General features: G+C 32.8%; 1 protein-coding gene across 2 annotated transcripts in view; it reads left to right on the top strand.

Annotated features, from left to right (window-relative positions):
* Positions 1 to 23713, top strand: part of LOC146995791 (uncharacterized) — a 101932-nt gene extending 78219 nt beyond the window's left edge. The window contains exons 3-4 of one of the 2 annotated variants that reach the window (XR_015042545.1): positions 13372 to 13456; positions 19035 to 23713. The gene's annotated coding sequence lies outside the window, so the exon portion shown is untranslated. Of the gene's footprint in view, positions 1 to 13371 lie in introns of both variants that reach the window. The other variant, XM_085821742.1, reaches the window with a different exon arrangement.
* The last annotated feature ends 1786 nt before the right edge of the window (positions 23714 to 25499 follow it).

Here is a 25499-nt window from a genome sequence, read left to right as displayed (position 1 = left end):
TTAATATTTTGTACGAATTTAGTGAATTTTTGATTAACAAACTCAGCGATTAGAAAGCGAGCAGTGATAACACTGTACGAAATAAAATATTTTTATCTCCTGCGTGGAAGACTGTTGCCATTGGGCAAAATGTAAGGTATTAGTCTTTCAGTTTTAATCAATGAACTCAACTATTTAAAAGCGGAATATGCTATTTCTCAACATCTAATGAATAAAATGTTTCATCAGCGACAGATGATAAGTGAACTAAAGAGTTTGTTCGAGAAGTGTAAAATCCTGATGTCTCTATTATGTTGAAATATTCGAGAAAAGCGTATGACAAAGTTCTGAAAGGTAAGTGCAACCTTTTTGGTTTTTGTTAATCAAAGTTCAATGGTTCAATGGTTCGATGGTGTTTTTGTTAATCAAAGTTCAATTTCGGAGATTTTTAAGGCAATCGGTGGAATATGTAACGATTTCCAGTTATCAGACATAATCAAGAAAGTATCCACCAGAATGAATGCCAAATAGCCAGGCAGTCGACTAACTTCATCAATAAACTGTAAATTATTTTCTTGATTTTTGAAGACATCTTTTGATGTGACAAAAATTAATCGCTTTTGAGTAAATTCATAATGTTTGTTACTATAAATATTTTTGCTTTTCGTATTACTGTATGTTATATCTCGTAACTTTCTACATTATGTTTTTATGCTAACTAGGCATCTTAAGGTAGGATAATTATTTAAGTTCTAATAGCCGCTCAGACGGTATAGTGGTTAAGAAAGCCGACTGGTTAGGGGGTTAAGGGAGCCGACACCAAAGGGCCTGGCTTCGAATCCCGGAGAAGACGTGGCTGTAACTGTCCGTCCTTCATAGAATACAAAGGTGGCCCACCTATTAGATGCCTCCATAATAAAGTGGCCATTACTTCTGGCCTTTAGTGGCCAAGCCGAAGTGGGCTGAGTGCTCGCCATTGGTTAAAAAAAATTAAGCTTTAATTGTGAGGTTTGCCACCAACTTGTTTTGCACTTCCTTGCTGTATTCTGTTGGTTCTCAGTTCGACACATTTGCACTCACGAAATGACTCAAATACTTTTGAATACCAGCTCGAATAGCTTAGAAGTATTTCTGCAAAGTTTATGTAATTAGTTACGAACTGTGTGATTTGTTTTGATAATTTAGATGATTTTACAAGTTATTACCAGAATTTATTTCGCACGTCAGAAATACATGAGAGGGTTAGTGCATTACGTACGAGTACCCTGGTGATACACCATTCTACTGAAACTAGCCCAAAAGTAAATACTTTTTATATATTGTTATGAAATGTACAGGAGCGGTAAGATGGCTTCCCTGCAAAGCAGGTTTAGGGTAATAAGGCAGGGTTGCCACATTTGGCGAGAAATGGCCCATTTGGCGACAAAATTGGCGATATGCCATGGACGGATGGAGAACCTTCTGGAATGAATTCTTACCGGTTTAGCCCATAATATTCTCGAACACCAGTCAAAAGCTATATAAACCCTGCTGGTACGCGGAGAGTCAGTTAGTATCGAGAGTGTGCCTCGTCAGCGAGCTGATAGTCAATCATTAAGCGAGTGTCTCGAAGTCTAGCGCCGAATTGGTTGTCGAGTGCATGGAAGAGTCTCTTAGTGCATCGTCGAGAAAATGTGTTAAGCTCTGGAAACGACTGAACTGAAGAGTCGGGAGCTGTGCTCTGTGTGTCGTCGAGTGCATCGCGAGTTGTAGCGTGGAGAGTCTCGAGAGTACGTGGAGTTCCGAGAACGACCGAGCAGAGTCGGGAGCTGTACTCTGGTGCTTTGCAGTGAAGCTGTCTTCACCGTTATTGCCTGACAGTGTGAAGGATGTGTCGCTGATTGTTCCAGCGTGTTTATTGTAGATCTTCGACGACTGTAAAAGTGTTTTGGAGCTGTCCTGATTAATATTGGTAAATAAAGTGCGTTTCGATACTTCATCAAGTGTCGTCGTTATTCACTCCAAATGCACACAAAACCCGTACGAACGTGAAGGAAGAAACTAACATAACAACTGGTGTCAGAAAAGAAAAAAAGTAACAGTATTAATAAGTTTATTTATTTATTATATATAAAATTTTAGCAGCAGCAGTAGCTAAATGCAACGGACGCTACTTGGCCAACCATTTCGCAAATTGTAAAAAGATGGTTATTTAGCGGAAGCAGATGCTATACGACCAAGTAATTGGGGGGGGGGGAGAATAGTTAATGTTAACAACTAAATAGTATATTGAATGCTATATGGCAAATAAGTTTGTAAATTGTAAGAAGAGCAATATTTAATGGCAAGAGCTAAATGCATCCGACGCTTATACAGTCGATGAGTTGCAACACAAGGACGAGGATATCTCTACAAACTGTGGACAGACGTTTGAATTAAAGAGGGCTATGTGTTTTGAAGACCGATTATCTGTGTGGTGCTCCTCCGTGGGGTCTTCCTCGATGTGGGGGAGGGGTGACAACACATGAGTGGTTGTCTTGCTTATGCGGCTAACCGACCTCTTCTGAGCTAGTCACTCGTAACTTCCATGTGTTGAGAGTGGACAGTATGGGGGAGATTAGCTGTCTTCACGGAAATAGAACCACAATTTTTACGGTGGTCCTTTCACCCAACAGGGACTGAATAGGTACTGTCAAGTCCCTCTCGGATTGTGTGATCGTTATATCGTTTATTTTAGATAAAATCTGAAGTTGCTGCGTTAACTCTTGTAAGGGCAACTAAACCTAGGTCTGAGCTCGTTCTCTGGTGATGTTCTAATTAGTGAGCATCATAATAAACGTTTGTAGTGGTTCCAGATCCATGGAATTCGGACGTTGCAGTCATCAGTCATTGATGAGAGTCGATTCAGTTTGCAGTTTGTTTCAAACGTTATTTTATTCGGCTTGAAAGAAGTAAGGTTTAGCAGCAGAAGAGTGAATCAGAAAGGTATCGTTCTGGCATATTGAGGACAATTTTATAATTGACGAGTTTACCGAGTTACAGGAATCCTATTACGAAAAACAGAAAGGTTTTTGTCGGTACGCTGACAATTTTCTGAGAACGGATACACTACGTTAATTGTTAACAGTGCCTTGTGTGTTATCTTTACTTTTTTACTCGTGAGCGCATGCCACAGTTTTCAACAATTGCAGATTCCTCTTTTTCTCGAGATTGCAGTTACCGGCCAGTTAACTGTATTAAGACTACCTACTATATTTATTATCGAAATGTAATTTTAATGCCTGCAAGATTTAAAAAGCAAAAATTAAAGTTTTAGAGTTCCTGAAGCTGTGGCATTGCATCCAGCCATAGGGCTTAAGGGAGGGGAAGTAGTACGATCTGTGTGCTGCGTTGTTTCTGCGAGAACAGGATTTTCTAAAATGAACGCATATAGAATTTCAGAAGTACTTGATGTATTCGGTTATAAAATGTAATCATACACTGATGACGGTGGTACATTTTTAAAGTGAAAAATAAATTAGGTAATTAAAAATGAAAAGAGCAAGTTTCGAGTCGATGAACTCGTCTGTAACTGTAAACACCATCGAGCTTTTTCTTCTTCCAAAATGGGAAAGGAGAGTATTAATGATAAGTATGGGGAGAGGGAGAAGAATATCCCACAAGTCAGTGCTTTAATGGCGTTCCATTTCTAATTAATTAGCTAATTACCATATTCATGTTCTGGCCAATTAACTGCCGTAAGAGAAAAAAAAAAAGAAAAAGGGGAAGACGTGTGGCTGTAAGGCAAGTTACCGCTGTTGTTGCCGAACATTTTTTCTACCGCATGAATAATTTAGTCTTATTTTGGCACTTCATTTTTTTCGGTAACGATATGTTCAGAATTTATTGCGCAATGAAGCCTTTTTTCTTAGAGACATTTTGTTAAATCTTGGCAAAAGTATTGTAACTGTAACTGCAACTGCCGCACTTCTCTTATATTTGGTATATCAATTATTCATGAATCTTTATTCTATGTAAAGCATCAAAAACGAGATGTAAGCTTAAATTAAAATACATTAAGGAGTAAACAGGAGCACTTCTGTATTTTTATTGGCCTTGTTATGTTTAAACCCACGAACCTTTGAAGCCTTGGCATAGAAATTGCTGCTGGCAGTTGCTTCATTAGTTTAAAAAAGGATTATTATTATTATTTTTTTTTTGTTAGAATGTAGGTATTTTGTTTTGCTGAAAATATATGAACTTCTGTTTCTCTCATATGTCAGTCCTATTTTTATCAATTCTGGTAACGTGTTCTTTACTTTTGTGCATTTTTTCATCACTTTTGATGAATTCGACTTTTGTTTTTACGTATTTTTCATCAATTTTGATAAATTCTTTTTCACTTTTAGGAAACTTTTTGTGATTTTGATGCATTTTTGCTATAAATTTTAATAAATTTATATCTGCTCTTGAGTACGTTTTCACCAAATTGAATAAATTTTGTTCTGGTTTTCGGTAATTTAAAAAAAAACAATTTGATATTTTTTGTATCAGTTTTGACTCTTTGTAGTTGTGTACTTTTTTTTTTCATCACTTTTAATAAATGATAATTTTGCTTTTGAGTATTTCTTCATCAGTTTAACGAAAGGATATAAATAAAAACCCAGCAAGCTTAATTTTGACTGACCTTGAGAGAAGGGGTAATGCGGATAATTGGGAGTTAGGCTGTGGTTTGCTTTTTTAAAACCTGGGCAAAATTCAGTCTTAGTTTGGTGTTGGGTTTTAGAAAACGCTGTATATTTCAAGAAAAATCGGAAGGGTCTCTTCCCCCCCCCCGAAAAAAAAAAGAAAATTGTTAAAAAAAATTCTGGAACCTTTCAGATTTTATGTTATGGCCAGAGGGCTTTTTTTTCCATTTACAGACACATTAAATTATTTAAAAGCAGCATATCTTTAGAATTTCCGATAGACAGTCTCTCGCGCTAGAGATAAGAATGTTTTATTCCTTACAGTCTTGCCACTGCTGCCTTTGAAAGTATTGAGTTTTTTAGTCAAAAATTCGTTCAAGTTTTACAAAGTATGACATGGACAATGAAACAAATTCCAAATTCGGGCTTCCAGGTGCCCATGTTCGCGTGGAAGACTATGTTGTTCAAAATTTGATGACTCTATGTATCGTTGTTTTTTCATAATACGAGAAACATGCATATATTCATGTAGCTACTTCATTAGCCTCTTTCTGTAAATATAATCCAGGGCGATAATATTTGGTGGCAACAATCTGAAACGTGATTCGGAAATTTAAAGCGATTCAACGCAAAATACCATTTCGAGACTAATACCCCTTCTGGACTAACGCTCATTTGGGCTAAAAAAATTATTACAGCTCTTTCAGAGTACTTTTTGTCTCTTGAGAAAGAGAGTGTTAGCCTTCTTTGACATGCATGTAATTTTTTTTTTATACTGGATAAGCAAAATATTGTTGTTACTTATTGTTACTGTACTATATTTTTATTCCTGATCCCTTATTGTTATTACCTTACATGAATCATCATCATCATTATTATTGTATATGGTCTTGTTTCACCAGCTTCTCAAGTTACGTGCAAATCCAACCTAACGAAGGTTTTTAAAAAATATACGCTGATGAAAAATAAAATCCCAACACAAGACTAAGTCGTACTAGATAAACGAAATTTGGGGAGAAAATTTTAGCACATCTGAAAGATGACGTCTGTTTAGATTTCGCGTAGACGAATAAGTGTGCGTTAATATTATCATTATGAGCATGTAAATCACGTTTGCTCACGTTCGCTCTTGCTGCGCTATGTAAACTGCGTATGCGTTTATTTCATATCTTCCGGAATGGGCGTTGAGCGAGATTTGAGTCAAGAAAGGAGGGTAAGAAGGCAGTATCGACAGCTTATTGAGCCTGAACGAGGCCGTATAATAGAAGGTGGATTTTGTTTTCACTATATTGCGGAAAGACTTGGCAAAGATTTATCGATAGTGCATACATGTTGGCAGCAATGGTCACAGGAAGGTACTGTCTCAAGAACCCCGGGGTCCGGCCGTGTACGTGCCACCACGTACCAAAGGGAATGCTGCCGTATTTGCCGCATGCCTGTGGCGCATCGCACTGGATTGTTGGAGCTTTTGTTGGCACCAGAGTGACACAGCGAACTGTAAAACATCGATTACTTGAGGGATATCTCCGAGACAGACGCTTTGTTACGGCCATACGACTAATTCCAAATCAATGCTACTTCAACTTCAGTGATATACAAAAATGGACGCAGTGCGAACCAACTAAAATGTCAGTCTTTCCGTATGGCCACTTTGATGGTGTCGAGCTAAATCTCATCGGAGGGCGAAGTGGAGATCTGTTGCGTTCTCAGATGCGAACCGTTTCTGTCTTGGTGCCAATAATGGACGTATGTTGGTTAGAAGAAAGCTAGGTGAGTGCTTGGGAAACAAGCTATCTGTGTTATAGACACAGTGGACGTACCAAGAGTTTATGGGGAGCAAATTCCTGTGACAAGAGGAGCACTCTTGTCGTTATCTCACACACCTTGACAGCAAATTTGTACAACATTCTGGTTACTGCGCCAGTTGTGTAGCCATTCTTCGTAATATTCCAGAGGGGAATTTCCATATCAGGATAACTCTTGTTCATATAACACTGCTATTGTTCATTGTGCTTTGAAGAGTGTCGACATGTTGCCGCCTTGGCCTGCGAGAATCTCTCTTCCATCAGTCACGTATGGGACATTAATGGGCGATAAATCCAGCCGCATCCACACCAAGGATAGATCGTTGATGATTTGGTCTCACCAAGTTCAACAGGCATAGAACCACAACCACAAAGTAACATTTGGCACCTGTAAGATACAGTGCGTGCGCGTTTTCGTGTTTCCATTAAATTCGCGGCGAGTACAGCGATTATTTATGTACTAGCATTTCACATTTGAGATGGCTATTTTTCTTGCATACTGTAACATGTGACCTTGAAAGATAAATCAAATAACTATGTTACCTAGACAAATGCTTTGTCTACATTTCATTTCTCTAAACTGAATTCTTTTTGGCGTAGAGATTTCATTTTCTATCAGTGTATTTGGTGTGTTACCAGCACACTGCTTCGTATATTTCTTTTGATCAAGTTTTATTAACATTTATTCCGTGAGTAAAATCAAGGCAAAATTTACTAACACCACATGTTATCCTGCATAATGTCCACATTTCTGCTGAACGTTTGTGTAACTATCATACATGTAAGCTATTGTTCTAAATGAAAAATGATCTCATAAACCATATATACTTTGCCTTAATAAATTAACCTAACCTAGTCAAACGTACTTCAGAAATAAAACTTAATAATAGTAATAAAATTCTGTAATTACTTACAGAGTGCAGTTTAAACAGTGGATTTGATTTTTTATAATACTTGGCACGTTCGTACAGATGTTTAATTACCTTCGTTGAATTCATCTTTTGGAATACTAGGAGCTTTCGCGGCCAGCCACTTATAGTTGTTATTGTAAAAAAGAAAAATATTTGTAATGATTTTTTGAATCCAGTTAATATTAATATCACGGGCATTTTCATTAATTATAACAGAAGTGAAGAACTGCTTTTATTGCTTTTAAATCGCTTAGTTTATTAATCAATAACAAACATACAATTTTTTTTTAAATGAAATATCTTACCCTCTGTTGACAGGGAACACTCTGGTGCGTCGAAGATAAAAATACTTTGTTTCGGGCTATGTTAACGCTTTTCTTTTAAATCACCGAGTTTGCTCATTAAACTTGAAAGACACTTTATGCTTTGCCCAATGGCAAAACGTTTCTTTTAAATCGCTGAGTTTGCTTATCAAAGTTTCATTATTAAATGTGCATAAAATATAAATAAATCAACAGCTTCAAAACTGAAAACTGATGGCTCTGTGTGTCGCCGTCGTTTCTTCACAATGCGAGGATCATGTATACATATACATACATTCAGATTCTTCATTATTTACTAACACTACTCGCTTGCTTGGCCACCTGCCAAAAACAGTTATTATGAGAAAGAAAAAAAAAGTAATGATTTTAATGAATCCAGTAATGTAATTTCAAAAGTCCAGCTAGTAATTAATAATAAATGAAATGAATCTGTGTTTATTGCTTTTAAATCGCTTAGTTTTTTTAATTAATAACAATAAAAAATAAAATTGGATGAAAAATTAAATATTATCTTATTGCTTTGCTGAACGACAACACGCTGCTGCACGGAAGATGAAAATATTTCATTTCAGGCAACGGCAACATATGTCTTTTAAATCACTGTATTTGTTGATGGAATTCGAAAAACGAATATCTTACGGTTTTCCGAGTGGCAACACCCTACCTTTTATATTGCTGAATTTTCTGATTAAATTTGAAACATAATAATTTTAACGCTTTACCCAGTGGAAACACAAAGCTTGCTGAGGTTTTAATCAAAAGTTACTTTTAAATTCTTACAAAATATCAAATAAATCAAAAACAAATTCCTAATTGGGCTTCGAGTTGCGTTTTCACACAGTGCGAGGGAACATGGAAATAAACATATATACATATAAGATTCTCCATTATTTAATGTTACAAACAAAGAAGTGCCAAAAACCTGCACGAAAATTACCCTCATCAAACTTTTCTGAAGATATACTGGAATTTAAAGGATGAGATTTCAGGTCTCTTCACCCCAATTACGATATGTAATTGAATTACATCAAGAAATAAATGGATTAAAGTGAAATATGAGAAAGACTTCAAATGGTGTAAAGTTACAGGATAAAAGGAGATAAAAGTCATCGAAGTTGTTCGTTTTACCACACATAAGAAATTAAATCGTTTAAAATGTCGTTGAAGTCACTCTACCAAAAGCACGCCTATGGAACGAAGTGAATATCAAGTTCGAATTGCAGAAGGAGAACGCATTGTTTTTGAGTTATACCTAAACGATAATCGCTCGATCGACGACCTCTAGTCGAGCTTGATCGACACGATAAAATTAATAATAAGAGTTGGGGAAAAAAATGGGAAGGGGCACTCAGCAGGGAGAACGTAATAGCCCGAGGTTTCAACAAAAATGCACTATTAGTTTCGTGTTCTGCGATTGGTCGTGCGTCGCGATTCCAAGGTCATACTGCCACGCCCCCTTCTTCAAATGACGTAATCTTTATTTTATTTATTTATTTATTTTTATTTTCAATTTGTTTTTAAGGTTCTATAGCAAATTTAATGGCAGAAAAAGAAAATCTTACAGTGTAATTTATCGTTTGCCATTTGAGAATATATCGCTGCATTACAAAGTGCATGTCAATTACAGCATGCTTTGCATGATACCAATTACGTTAATTAAAAATAATAGCTCGAGAGCATGTTTTTGGTTCTTCGGTATTAGTTTTGTCGTTTGGTTTTATTTTTCTTATCTAAATTCGTTGAATTCGCTTTAATAGTTAGTGCAGACATGTCTATTCGACGTTAGCTTCTTCATTAAAAAAAAAATTTTTTTTTAAATTTTCCTCCGTTAAAATTTATTTAATTAGCTTTGTAAACTCAAGAGAAATTGCTTAACAGGAATGCAGTGACTTAAGAATGTATTGGGGCATACGAAACTTTCAAATGTTTAGTGATAAATATTCAACTGTTATTCCAAAACTAAATATTTTTCGTTACTTTTTGTGTACAAACACCATTCTAAATCTCGAGGAAATAGTTTTGTTTTCGCAATGAAATTTCTACTACTTGAAATATTAAAATGCCTTTTGAAATCTTATTATTGAGTGAAATAAGATTTTTTAAGGATAGGGAATTCGTCGAAGATGAGTCATGTTTCTTGTAGACCATCCGTTTCAATCAATGAGCAACTATATCCTTGCGCTTTATGGACTCATTCTGGGCTTTTGTTATGTATGTGTATCAGTAAGGTTATACAAAAAATACACGAAAACCACTAAATAAAAAAGGACGGACATAAGAAATATTAGCACACAGCTAGTTTTTTTTTGGGGGGGGGGAAATCTGAAAGGTTTCGGATTTTAAATTACGTCCCAAGAGGCGTTTTTTTTTTTAACGTTTTGTGCGTTATCTTCATTTACTAAATGCCATGTTCTTCGCATTTAAACCATAAAATTCAGTTCAACAGCAATATCGCAAAATAATTTTAAAATGAGCATAGATTTAGAATTTCGGATACATAGTTCCGCCCTCTGGAGATAAAAAGGATTTTTTCCCCCTCCGTAGAGTGTTGCAATTGCTCGCTTTTAAATCGTTGAGTTAGTTAATCAAAAATTCGTTAAAATTTTACAAAATATGAAATAGATAATAAAACAAATTCCAAATTCGGGCTTCCAGATGCACATATGCGGGTGGAAACGTATGTTACTTAAAATTGAATAGCTCTAGGTACTGTTATCTTACCACAATGCGAGAAACATACATACATTTATGCAGATTCTTTATTATTTAATTTCTTTAAATATAATACAGGGCGATAATAATTGGTGACAACAATTTGAAAAGTGAATCGGACAACTATAGTGAACCAACGCAAAATGCCAAAACGAAATTAATAATCCTTCTCGATAAATTGCCCCTTTGGACTAAAAATTTAGAAGCTATTGAAAAATAAAATTTTAATAATTTAGTGATTACCTTGAACAGAAGCCAAAGGATGACCAAAATACCAAAAATTTGACTAAGCAATACAAGACATGTAAAATTGTTTATTAATTTCGAAGATAAGTGGCAAAGAACTTAATTAAAAATATGTTCTTTGCCCTCTGTACCTGTTACAAGTATTACTTTCATCATAATTTCTGTTTTAAAATAGTAACAAAAAAAAAAAAAAAAAAAAAAAAAAATCGAACGTTCTTATTTCTTCTTACTTATTGTCTTATTTATTGCATTACAAGTATTCTTAGAAGTATGTTATAGTATTAAATACATTAGAAAGCACTCACAGAATCAGCTTGACTATTATTGGGCACTTAGCGATCTAATTTGGCGTCAGAATTTGTTTGGTTTAGCTGATCGGGGCAAAGCACGTGACAACTCCCTTCCTAAGGAGAAGGATGCCTGCATTGTTGGCTTTTCAAGAAAAAATTGGCTCGTATCCAATTTACAGTACTAAAAAGTTGAACCAGTTGAAACAAATGTAACAGAATCAGAGCTAATTATAAACTGAAAGACACAATGATTTGAATATAAGGATATTGCTATTCAATAGCTTACTTTGAAATGAGCTTACAGCTGGGACTTTGGTAAATTTGCAAACATTTTTTATTACTCAATTAGAAGAAAATATACATAACTCTGTTTGGGTTGGTGAAAGCCAGCTGCCGCATTCTCGGGCAAAGCGTTCGTATCCCATTAGAAACAGGGATTTTTAAATCATAGTGTCTTTGCGGAATGGGGGGGAGGGCACTTAAAATACCGTCGGGCCGAAAGTTCTCTGTGGTGGATGTGGTAGGAAAAAAGGATAGAAGATCTTCAGATTCATTCCTCGGGCTGCTCTCTTTCAAAAGTGGTGCAGTCTAGCCATTGGGGGGGGGAAGCAGTTATCCAATTTTTTATATAATAATACTAAAAAGGGTGGAATTAAAAATTTTGAATTAAAGTATCGGGGCTTTAAATTTACATTTAATGAAAAATAAGCATAAAATTTAAAAAATACATTCGTATTTTTAAAAAGATGCAAGTATAGTAATAATTAAAGTTCTAAAACCTTTATGTTCTTAAAAAAATAAATAAAATAAAATAAATCAATAAATAAAAAATGAAGTAATGTAAAATTAAAGTACAAAATTTTAGCAAGTGAATTATTATTATTTATCATAAGTAAATATTAAACATGGGTTTCTAAATTTTCTATACAAGAGCATGGAATATGAAATCTGAATGTGAGTCCAGTTTCCCTTTTTCAGGCAGGCAGTCGTTCCCTTAAACAGTTAACCCTCGAAGAGTGCTTTAATGACGCTTCAGATGGACATCAATAAAGATTTGAATGTTGCTAAAATGTTTAACGTATTTTTAGATTAGTATTTAGAAGTAAGTAAACAACTCAGTTATACAAAGGAGATATAATGCAACAGCACGTAACATCTAGATCTGAAGAGAATAAGGAATATAATAATACAAATTACACTATAATAAGAATACTAAAATATAGTACTACAATTAATGATACTATAAGGAATATATAATAGTAATAATAATAATAATACAATAAAAAAATCTGAAAGCTTTCAGATTTTATATTACGCCCAAACGGGCGCTTGTTTCATATACAGACACATAACACGTTTCCAGAGCATTTGTGTAACGCCACATTGGACTAAAAATATTTAAAAACAGCACGTTTTTAGAATTTCCGATTGACAGTCTCGTGCGCTGGGGATAAAACGATTTTATTCTCTACAGTCTTGCCATTGCTCGCTTTGAAATTGGTGCGTTTTTTTTAATCAAAAATTCGTTGAAGGTTTACGAAATATGAAATAGACAGTAAAACAAATTTTGGCTTCCATGTTCGGTAGGAGGATGAACTTATTCAAAATTTGATGGCTCTAGGTACCGACGTTTTTTCACAGTGCCAGAAACGTTCATATATTCATGCAGCTTCTTCATTATTTCTTTTTTTTTAAAAGTAATATTTAGTGTCAATAATTTGAAAAGTGATACTGCCGTTTATAGTGATTCGACGTAAAATAAATGTCGTTTGGAGAGTAACGCCCGTTTGGGCTAATAATAATATGTAAATAATAATAATAATAATAATAATAATAATAATAATAATACCAAGGAGACATGATATAACAATAATGCAGTGTATTAATACATATAATAATACGTAGATAAAATACAATAATACATAAAAAGGAGAAAAATACAGTAATGCATAATATTAATAACTGTAAAATACTAAAATTCAAAACATTCGAGTTTTTTTAATCAGGCATATGTTAAATTTTTTATGGGGAAATATTAAGAAAAATAATAATGAAAAAAGCGGAACGATTCGAGATATGAAATCTTATTCCCCCCCCCCCAAAGCAAGAAGTCCGAGGGTAAAAATTTATAACTAGTTGGAATTTTAAGCAGTTTCCAGCGTAATTTAATTGTAATTTAGGGATGTTGAAATATTTTCCAAGATGTAATATGTGTGGGTTCAGTATCTGTTGTGGCATTGTACGTGATTTTTGTAGTTATATTTATTTTCATATTCTTTGCGTTATTTATTTAAAAATGTTGTCTGTTTTTATACATTTTCTATTTTTTACTTTGCTATACTATGCACACCCAATGTTTTAAGTAGATAGTTGATGTATTTTGAAAGTGAAACCTAATATATATATTTATGCATATTTTGAAATAATTAAATGTTATTTTTAATGTATATTTTCAACAGGTCGACAACAAATGGAGAAGAAATGTACTACTCACTGTGCCACTAGATGGCAGCACCTGCAATATCACTGTTAATAAGTTTATCGGTTGGCTTCTTTTTGTATATTTATTTTATCAAACATATTTTATATTTTTAAAGATGAAGTTTCATTTTACGTTTTTCGTTAAGTGTTTCACAAGAGGCTGTACATCTTTTAAATGCTTGCTGTTATTTTCGAAGCACCGAACTAAATTTTGTCAGAAGCATGAATGATGTAACATTCGTGCATGGAAAACAAAACGCGTGTTTTATTCTAAAGTTTCCGTTAGTTTTTACAAGTGCGAATATAGTATTTAGACTCAGAAGAATCGGTTTGAAAATAAATATGAATTTTTTAATCAGGCATATGTTCAATTTTTTATGGGGAAATATTAAGAAAAATAATAAATGTAAATTATGGTAAAAGGAAAGGAATTTTTTGGAAAATCTGTGAGCAGGTACGAATTTCAAATTTCTCAGCCTATAAAATGATAAAAAATTACCGCTGGAAGCTAGCTGTAGTGTTTTTGAAAATAACTGAACTAACTTATTAATTACCGATCCGAGTCCCATGCGTTTGATTTGTTTAATTTACGCTTTTCTTATAATAATTTAGAATGGCCCTATGTTTTTTTCCATCGAATTAAAATAAAATAAAAAATTTGATTAACTAAGATTACATTTTGTTGAATATTTGATTAAATTATCATTATTATTATTAATAATACTGATAAGATAAAAATATATACTATACTAAATATATAATAAAAAATTTTGATAAATAAAAAAATTAAGATAAAAATATTAATAATTGTTAGTTAAAATTAAATTAGTATACGCGTTGAAAGGTAATAAAAAATCGTTCGTTTTTTTTTTAATTTTGTATTTTATACTGAATATTCACAAATTTACTCCATCCAGTTTGCCTGACTGAACATGTGCCAGATTTTTTTTTCATTCATTATGCTTGAATATGTGCCAGATTTTTTTTTGGACCGCTCATTCTTCTTTTGCTATCCAGGTTTGCTCGAGTATGGATAAGAACATTCAAACGGATTGATTAATTAATGAAAAGTTGTGTTGTCTAACAATTATTTTTAAAGTTTAAAAGCTCTGCTTAGAAGCAATTTATCATGAAAGTTACAGCATTGGATAAGACTGCATCTTTTCATATCATTTGAAATTTATTTTTAGAGAAACAGCAGCACTGCCTTTTTTCTGTCTTATTACAGTATGTTAATTTATTTGTATTTGAAGTTTTTTTCATCAAGATGTTATTTATTTTTGCACTTTATTCATCTTCATCTTTGTTTTAAATGATTATCCAAGTACAAAAAAACACTATCATGATATTTTACAAAGCGTGATTCAGATAGAAAGTATTTATTCTTTCATGAAAAAGATTGATCTCAAACATCTTTTCATTCATAAATGTACATCAAGTATTTAATTGTAATTATAGTTTTTTTGGCATTTCGCACGTTTTTTTGCATGTTCAATAAATATTGATTACAAAGTAGAACTCCCCAAAAATGAGTGGGAAAAGAATTTCATTTTCATTATAGAAGTTGTTAAATATGTACCAGCAATGACTGATTTGTGTCTTGTATGGCTGCTACTTATTAATGCTTGGTAGTTTGTGAATTAATGTTACCTTGTCAGTGGCGTAGCTAGAGCTTTTGTTGGCTGTGTTTATATACAAATAAACAGCTAAAATAATGTCAAAATGGCATATGAGAAATAAATTTATTTTTGAAGAAAAAATTTTAATACCAAACATTTTGAAATTATTATTATTATTATTGTTTCCAAAATCATCAACGACATCGTACAGGTCTGCTGGATTATTGCAGTTGCTGTTATGTACACAGTACATAGGAAGATTTCTCAAATGCAAAATAAACATTTCTAGTTCTTAATAGTAATTCTTCTAATTTACCTTAAATAATTTTTATTTAAAATACTGTTCTCGCAGCTAGCAACATTTACAGCGGTACTAAGGAAAGTTCATAATAGTACTACAATATTTGTAACTTTGTTCTGGAGATTGTTTTTTAGAATAAACTGCAAAAATTCAAAAGGACTGTTTTTTAGAATAAACTGCACCCCCCCCCCAAAAAAAAATCAAAAGGACTGGTTTTTAGAAGAAACTGCAACAATTCAAAAGGACTGTTTTTTAGAAGAAACTGCAAAAATTCAAAAGGACTGCTTTTCATACATTCCTGTCTCTTTCTATGCAAAGATGGCATAAATAAAACTTTGAAATACTTTTCTCTTAATGAGAAATTTTCTTTATTAATGTCACCTTAATCATGATTTAGTTGATATTGATAATTTTCATTCAGAATTTTCCACGGGAAAAAAAAAAAAAAAAAAAAAAAAAAAAAAAAATGTATGCCGCCTCCAAAAATGGGGCCCACTGGGCAAACCGCCCCCTAGCTACGCCACTTCTTCATGTGTAATTCAGTAGTTTAGAACTGATAAATATGTTTGTTTTGCGTACACAAAATGTACACTTTTTTTTTAAATTATCTGTAAGGGCTGGCCCTTGAATAACAGAGGGATACAACAATAACTTACCATGCTATAGAAATCTGTATGTAATTATTGATTTCTTCAAAATCTTTCCCAGAAGTCTTATAGATATCATAAACATTCAGGTAATGCAAGTTTTATGTCTTATATGCACTGTATCCACAAAAGTCTTTATACAGCCTTTATTTCCACAATCATTGGACAATAGACATATACTTCTAGCTACGAAAATGCATTCAATGATGAAAATATTCATGTTATTGCGTTTTTTAAATTTATAAAGTCAGGTTTGTAAAAAATTACAAAATCTAACTTTTTATATGGTTCTCTGAATTTTGAAACTTATGTTTTACTAATGCTTTATTTATTCTGAAAGACCAGCTGCTAAAATAGTTATTATAAAAGCGAAAAAAATATAGCTTGATTTTAATTAATCCAACTAATGTAATTTCATGGGTCTTAACTGACTAATGAATCTGCGTTTATTGATTTTTAAAATCGTTGAGTTTGTTAACTAATGCTATTCGCTTTGCTGAACGACAAACACTGGCGCGCGAAAGATAAAAACATTTTAATTAGGGCAATGGTAACAAACTTCTTTCATATCGCTCAGTTTGTTGATTAAATACAAAAGATAAATATTTTGCGCTTTACCGAGTGATAACAAACTTATTTTATATCGCTGTGTTTTTTGATGAAATTCGAAACATAAAAATCTTACGCTCTGCCCAGTGGCAACACAAAGTTTTATATCGTGTGGTTTTTAAACAAAAGTTCCTTAAATTCGCACAAAATATGAAATAAATAACAAAATAGATTTGAAATTCAAGATTCAGGGTGCCCATGTTCGGGTGGAACACTATATATATTCAAAATTTAGAGGCTTTATGTGCCGCCGTTTTTCCACGATGTGGTTAAATTCGAAAGACAAAATATAATATGCAAAGTGGCAACTCACTTCTTTTATATCGTTGAGTTTTCTGATTAAATTTGAAACATAACTATTTGCAGAGCAACATAAAGCGTTTAAATCGCTGAGTTTTTAATCAAAAGTTTGTTAAATTCGCACAAAATCCAAAATAAATAGTAATAATTAAAAAAAAAAAAAAATTCGAAATTCAAAATACGGGCTTCAAGTGCAAATATTCGGTGAAAAACTACGTGAGTTTAAAATTTGGAGCTTAAAAGTTTTATCGCAATGCGAAGAACATTCAAGCATATATATAAATATATTATTTATTATTTAACAGTAGAGGTTAGGCGCAGGAAGTTTGATTTTCTTATGACAAAAATTGATTGAGATGTTCAGAGTTTAAAATTTTGTTCATACATAAATTGAAGAGCGAAATGGTTGAATTCATATACTTGTAAAACGCGAAAGATTACCTCGCATAATGAAGAATAAAAGTAAAACACTTTTTTGCTCAGAAAGAGGTTTCTGATGTTCATAGATTACGTGACGAGCATTACTATATAGACTAAATCACGGTCTAGGAAACATTGGCAGGCTTCAAGATTGGCACACAGCGAGCTCATAGCATTATTTGCGTAACTTAAAAAAAGGAAAATATTTCTAGTTAAATTAATTCTTTGTTGAATGAAGTTATGATTTTGAAGTAATAAAACTGCGTGAGACTATTAATAATGTATTTATAGCATTTGGAAAACTTATAAATAACATGAATAAAAATTCTGTTCTTGTACTCTAATGTAATGAAATTGTAAAAATGGCAAAACACAAATATTTGCATCATTTAAAATACTTTTGTAAAAGGAAGTTTATATCTACAATCAGTGTCTACAAAAATGGAGGCCATAGAAGGAATTTTTTAGTGGACCAGGTGCATATTACAGCTTCTCTTTTTCGTTTCACAACATTGCTGCTACTGTTGTTGCTGTTGCGGCAGTGTTTGCTTGCTATTATCATTGCTGATCTTATGGCACCATCTATAATTGCTGTTGCGGTAGCGTTTGCTTGCTATTATCATTGCTGATCTTAGGCACCATCTATAATTGCTATTATCACTGCTGATCTTATGACACCATCTATATTGCTGTTGCGGCAGCGTTTGCTTGCTATTATCATTGCTGATCTTATGGCACCATCTGTAATTGCTGTTGCGGCAGCGTTTGCTTGCTATTATCATTGCTGATCTTATGGCACCATCTGTAATTGCTGTTGCGGCAGCGTTTGCTTGCTATTATCATTGCTGATCTTAGGCACCATCTATAATTGCTATTATCACTGCTGATCTTATGACACCATCTATATTGCTGTTGCGGCAGCGTTTGCTTGCTATTATCATTGCTGATCTTATGGCACCATCTGTAATTGCTGTTGCGGCAGCGTTTGCTTGCTATTATCATTGCTGATCTTATGGCACCATCTATAATTGCTGTTGCGGTAGCGTTTGCTTGCTATTATCATTGCTGATCTTAGGCACCATCTATAATTGCTATTATCACTGCTGATCTTATGACACCATCTATATTGCTGTTGCGGCAGCGTTTGCTTGCTATTATCATTGCTGATCTTATGGCACCATCTGTAATTGCTGTTGCGGCAGCGTTTGCTTGCTATTATCATTGCTGATCTTATGGCACCATCTATAATTGCTGTTGCAAACCGATTGTTCCTGGTTTATTCACAGCTAAATGTATCAGTTTCTGTGTTTGCCAACAGAGGGCCGTGGTTCGTTTGACTGATCATGCACTGCCGAGGACAGAACTCGGGAACGTACGGTAACTTGATCGCTTAACCGATTGGATCAAAATGCGAGCGATTTTAGCAATATCTTAGTTGACCGGCGAGCACAGCGCTATAATGTATTTATGAGTACTTAAGCTTAGATCTTTACTAATGAGGTAAATCTTCTCTTAGTATATGCTTACATCAACAGTGCTCTTGTGAAGTTAAAAAAAAAAAAAAAATGTAGCAATCATGTACAGTTTTGTACCAAATCATTGTAGCTACTTCATGTAATTATTAGCTTTAGAACATCAAAAATAGAAAAGTTTTTAATTGACAATAAATATTTTGTTATGGTGTTAGATTAGAATCTAAATATGTTTTGCACACTCATGACATATCTATCTTCTTTATTTTTTAGATTTTGTAACCTGTGGAGTTCTAAAAATTTTTTTTTATGTTTTCCTCCTCCCCTCCTCCAAATCTTCAAAAATGCTTCTGCATAATTGAAGGAAAAAATCAGCATGTAATGAACTTTTACTGTTCAAACTTAAGTTGTTCAAGGGTCATTGATATTTACATTTAAAATCTTGTAAAAGAGATGCATTTACTAATATTTACATTAAATGTTAATATAGAAGGATAAAAAGAATAGGTTGTAAGACTGAAATAAATCCGGTGTTCTTGTCTATTATATTTATGTACATTGTTGCAAATATATTTATTTTAGTGCAATGTACAAAATTTGTTTTTGATCCTGTTATTTATATGTAAAACTGCTTTCAAGAAGGATATGAAAAGTATGTGTGTATAATATGAAATGATCATTTTTAACATTTGTACGCTGTATTACTGTGAACTGGAATAAAAATATTGCATTTACATGTTTAAACATTTATTATAAATTATTAAGTACAAGTTTTATTGTTTATGTATGGAATTTCAAAACTAGCACAAATAGAGAGAAAGTAGCTGAGGAAAATTTATTTTAAGTTAAGAACTAATCATTTTCAACTTTTCATTTAAAAACTTGCCATGTTTAATACTGCACAAATCGTTTATATGGTGTAGCACAATTGAGATTATTAGTATATAAAGGATGTCCCAGTAAAAGCACCGGGTTCAGTATGCCCAATAAAATACTCCATTTTTAGAAAATGAAATATTTTTACATACTCACAACAAGTAAATATTCTGATTTAAAAGAATGAAAAATAAATAATGACTGGCTTATGTCTTCCACAACTTGTTCTACAGCCTCGTCCTCTCTGGATGAAATTCCTAATCACTTTCTCATATATCTGCTTAACGAGGTGGTGATGGTGTCTGGTGATGGACGGTGGCACACTGATGTCTAACATAAACAGGTGTATGTCCCACGCCGTCTTCAGTTCAGAGCAACAGAAGAGCCGCCCCGGGAGTTTATATAGTTTAAGAACCAGATCTTCCCTAGCTATTAGTTTTTACATTGATTATAATGGCGTTCGTAGTACAGAGTGTTATCCCCGGCGTTCACATAGAAATATAAAACATAGCATATACACATACACCATAAAACTATACGTAACTTATAATCTACACATACAACATGGACTTACAATACATACGTACATATGCATAACACAGAACATGAAAGTAAACATATTTAAAAAAAGTTAAATAAAAAGTAGTGCTTATTGCTGCTTAGTCGTAACAGCACTCTATATTGTACTGCTGTTATTTTATGATTTAAAGTTTTTAACAATTTAAGAAATTGTTCATAAGTTATTAGTTAGTGATGCTCAGCTGATGTAAGCATTGTCACTGCTGAAAACGTTCAGTAGATTATTGGGGGGGGGGATTAAATTCCGTTATGAAATGATGACTTAATCAATACTTTAATTTAGCTTGGCTGACATATCTCGTGCCCCATCGCTGTTATTATAATGATACTTCTGCGCATATCATTAATTGGCCGTACGATTTTTTTATTATAAATGTTTTGTATGCTGTGTCATCGTAGTTGGTTGATAAGCGATGATGATTTAAGTCTGCCAGACAGCAGTGGAAGAACGACACGTTCAGTTTCCTCTTTAAGTTCTTTTATTTTTACTGTGAAAGATCAGATTCTTTGGGACTTGCAAAATGCTCTCATGCACAACAACGATGTTTTCAACACAATTGCTCGATCGAAGGCGTCATGATTTAATGTCTGCGGTCAAATTTCTTTATCAATCCTTGACTTATTGTTCTATAGGTGCATTTTCACATCAAAAGATTTTACGGAGTTGCCTAATAGCCTGTGCATAAAGTCCCAATCACATTATGTTTCCGCTACCAGGGACTGGACGTTGAAAGGGACAATTCTCAGAACCCGCACATTTTCAGGAAACCCATGTAGCTAGGTTACCATTTTCACTTACTACAAAGAACGACAAACAGTAATCGATTATCGCTCAGATTGGGATCACGTGATCCTTCAGAAGCAGAACTATCGTCTAACTGGTCGATCTCTATCCGACAGACGTCCAGTCGAAACATTTTTCGCCGAGGTATCAAAAAATCCCGCGTAGCCGGTACATCGGTTTCGCAGCTAGGCGGGACTTTGCTTCCGGCGGGGCTGTTTTTTTCTAGGAATCCTCCCGCTTAAACCAGTGCTATCAGAATCTTGTTTCTCAGACAAGTCCCGTCTAGCAGGAACCGTCGCTAGATGTGATAACCTCTTCGACTAAGCTGCAAAATGAACTGACACTGATAAAACGCGTCTTCAAACTCAGCATTATTAATTCGGAATATTTGCCCGTGGTAAGTAGGAAAAAATATTTTTCATTTCTAAAACTAAAGTATTTTTGAGGGTATATTAAAGCCGGAGCTTTTGTTGGGACATCCTATACTTAAATAATTTTTTAGAATCATTCTGTGCATTTAAAGGGGGATAGTGAATCCGACGCCAGTCTGCCTTTTTTAAACGATATGCTATTCTGTGCCAATTTTTAATACTTTTATATTACATACTTAAATAAAATAAAAATTAATCACGAGAAGAAAATTTCTCGCAAAGCCCTAAAATTGATATAAAAATATTTGCTCCTGAAAGAAGAGACAAGTTTAATTTTTCTTCAAAATTCATGAAATATTTCAATAAAATTAATGCCAATTCGATTGAAAATTTCCTGTCTGTTACATTTATTACTTTTTGCTGTTTTGAACCTAATTTGAATTACGCCCGTAAGTATGTTATATCTCTTTCTGTCTTAGTTTTTTTTTTAAACCTTTTTCTCACATTTTCAGAAAATTACTATTAAATAAAAAAGTTTTGTTAATTTTTTTCCCCTTGTAAAAATTATATTTCTTTTTCTGTATGTTTTTTTATCTTTTATTTCAGTCACAGACTGTATTCACACGATCTTATAATCTTTGTAAATTTGTACTTGATTTTAAATGTATAAAATATTTCATACAAAGACGAAATTTACTCTGTAAAAAGTAGTGAATAATCTGTGACCAGTACAGTAGATTGTTCTTGTCTGGGAAGAAATGCATTTCATTTTGTATATAAAATCTTTGTTTGTACTTCAAAAGAGCTATTAGTCTCAAAACATTACTTTGCCTTGTTTCACTTTCATTCCAGTCTGTTGATATTTGGCAAAATATAAAATATTTATCTTTGAAATTTAATCTGTCTGTTATTGATTAACAAAACTAAGCTATTAAAAGCAATGAATGCAGCTCTTAAGAGTATTATTATTATAACTTTTTATTGATTTAATAAAAATATTTAATTCATGATATATCTAATTAGAAATTTTAAATATTTTTTGTGGAATTACATTATACATATTTTTTTCTTACCTTTGAAAATACGCAGAAGATATGTATTCCGTTTCCATGTATTCTAAATGTATATTCATCTGATCGGGAGAACGTTAAAATTTGAACCCTTTCAGATTTTTTTCAGTCAAAATCTGTAAATATCAGTAAAAAATTAGGTGTAGCGTATTTAACAAGCAGTGCCGTATTTGCTTTGTTTGTAGTGACCCATTGGAAATATCACAGTATTTATAACATAGAATATGAAATGTTTTGAGCTGTCGATGCAAACTTCTTTAAATTATGTGTGTATATATAGATAGATAGATATCTTTTGCCAAAAACTATAAAAATGCTTTTTAACTTGAATCTCATAATGTGAGTATTAAAATTTTAAAACAGTTAAATATTTTTGATTTATAATTGGAAGAAAGAACACATTAAGAAATTAAAATGAAGCAAAACAATCAAACTTATCCAAGATTGCTTTTTTTTTTTTGGTCTAGTTTGGAGTTTGGATTTATTTTAAATTAAAAAAAAATTCTGATATTCTTAAATCCATAAACCCGATGGGTCATTTTCTGCATAATTTGGCAAGTTTAATTGTGCATGTATTCTGTAAGAAATATAATATGCATTATAAGTAATAAATTTAAATTATCCATATTTTAGCTACATCAAACTTTAAACCTTTGCAAACAAAAACAACTTCTTAAAAACTTCATTTATGCACAAAGAGATATTTCATTTTAACAACTCTGTTGCTTTATATGTATTTCGAGTAAATGTATAAAAAAATGTTGCTATGAATTATATTTTCCAGTTACTGTGTGAAAAAATTTTGCTATGTATATTAATTGTGCCTGATCAAAAAACGTTTAGTAAAAATGTATAGTTTTTATGTTGAAATGAATTTTCAGTGATTTTTATTACTTTGTATGAGGAATATTATATTTTATGTTTTTATTTTTAAAATTTCTAAAATTAGAAATCTATTTTTATCTTAATGTACATTGTTATCTCCTAAAATTGAGGAACTGTTGTTATTATGTAAACATATTATTGAAAAATATAATTTTTTTAATGAATAATGTATATGATTGTATTTAAAAAAATCCAGAGCTATTTTTGCTAATCAAATAGAAAAAAAAAAGATTTTTTTTCTTGTATTTTTTGTATATTCTTGTATTAAAAAAATCAAAGAAATATTCTGTAAACAAAAATAGAGATTGCGCTGTTTTTGAGTTTGAATATAGTGTTGGATGAACTGTACTGGTGATTTGTAACTAATAAAGATTTTTTGTGCTTTTACGTTGATTGTCTTTGTGTGCTGTTCAGTGCATCAGCATTTTTACTTCCTTGTGCTTAAATAAAAGAAGTTTTTTTATAATCGCGAATAATTTCGGGTTTCAGATTTCAGCGGAAATATCCAGTTACCGCATCAATTTTGACTATTTTTTTTTACATCGCGACTGTACGTACGGACAGAATAACGAACTCTTTAGTAAGAAATACAAACTAATCCAAAACTAAATCCATGAAGTCATGAAATCCCAAACCAATAAAATCTCAAATCCCTCAGTAAAAATGGGGGGGGGGGTAACCACCATCAACTAAGTGTTTCCAAGACAGAAGAAATTCTGAAAACAACAGAAATATATGTTAAAAAATACATAAAATACTAAGAGGAATTCTTCAACTTTATCAAGAGGAGGTAGATCAGATTCAATTGAATACCTCCCGCAGGAAAATCATTGCGTTTCTCTTCATCCAACATTAGCTGATAAACCATCTTAAATTATTTAATTGGAATGGATCATCCAAAAATTCTATGTGTATATTGGGATATTTTTGTTTAAAAAAATTGTGTAATGCTGTAATAGATATGTTAGCTTTACTTCCTTCATTCAAAAACATTTCCGGCAAACATTAATTGTTAGATATTTGCTTTATTCCGAAACATTGCCGTCAAACATTAGCGTAAAAAAAAAAAAAAAAAAAAAAAAAAAAAAAAAAAAAACCTATTGTTGCCAATCCGGAAAATGCATTAAAAAAACCGTTTATATATATATGAGTCGCTCAGAAGTCTTCTTTGTTATTAAAGGATTTACTCGTTGCTTCCTTTTTTGTAGGCCAGACAGCCTTTTTTTATAGTTTCTGAAAATATTGTATAATAATTTCAGAAGCCATTGTGAGTAAGTCCACCTTTTATCAATATTTTTTTATATAAATTTTGAAATAAAAATTAAATTTTTCTTCTTCTTTCGATATTTGTTGGCAACACTGAAAAACAACAAATTCATAGTAACTGTAACTGTTACTTCTACTATTTAGACTTATTCGAATTTTATGTACGTGCTTTCTTTTAATTTGAAATATCTAAATTTTGGTTAACACATAAAAATATTACATTGATGTGTTTGTGAAACTGATGTGTCATATAGCGAAACTAATGATCTTAAATGTTATATTCGCCTTCGTGAATTAATACAGTGCATTAATTATTAACGGTCTTTGCGGTGAAAATCGTATTTTGATTTTGACTATCAATATCGGGGAGTAAATGTCGTTCTGTTTGTTAGTATATATTTATTGATAATGCCGCCTAACCAATATAGTGGTTAGTGACCAAACACCGTCCCGCATGGACCTCGAATCTAAGGTTCTACACCAAGCAGAGTTAGATCCATGCCACGGAAAAAGAATCTACCATCCACCGCCGCAGCCACCAAGGCGAGCCCAACAGACCAGCGGCGTTCATTGAATTAATGATAGTAATATTAAAATACTAAACTGACGATGTCATCTTTACAACGACTGCTGTAACCATGAGCCCGGATTCGAATCCCGGAGAAGGCATGGTTATAACTGTCCGTCCCTTCACAGGAGGCAACGGTGGCCACCTGTTACGTGCTTCCGTAATGAAATGGCCACCACTTCCGGCCCTTGGTGTGTCGCATGGCTTATAGCTATTAAATAAAGCGTCATTAAAATATTCATAAGGCCATAAAACTGCATAAACTCTACCCGAAAAGGAATATAAACCGTGGTTGAATCACTAAATCCATAACCCAGTCTTTGGTAAATTGTTTTAGAT

This window comes from Stegodyphus dumicola, chromosome 8, assembly GCF_044657685.1.
Source record: "Stegodyphus dumicola isolate Sdum_Otavi_A_Nest chromosome 8, ASM4465768v1".
NCBI lineage: Eukaryota > Metazoa > Arthropoda > Arachnida > Araneae > Eresidae > Stegodyphus > Stegodyphus dumicola.
This window is presented reverse-complemented; position numbering and strand designations above follow the sequence as displayed.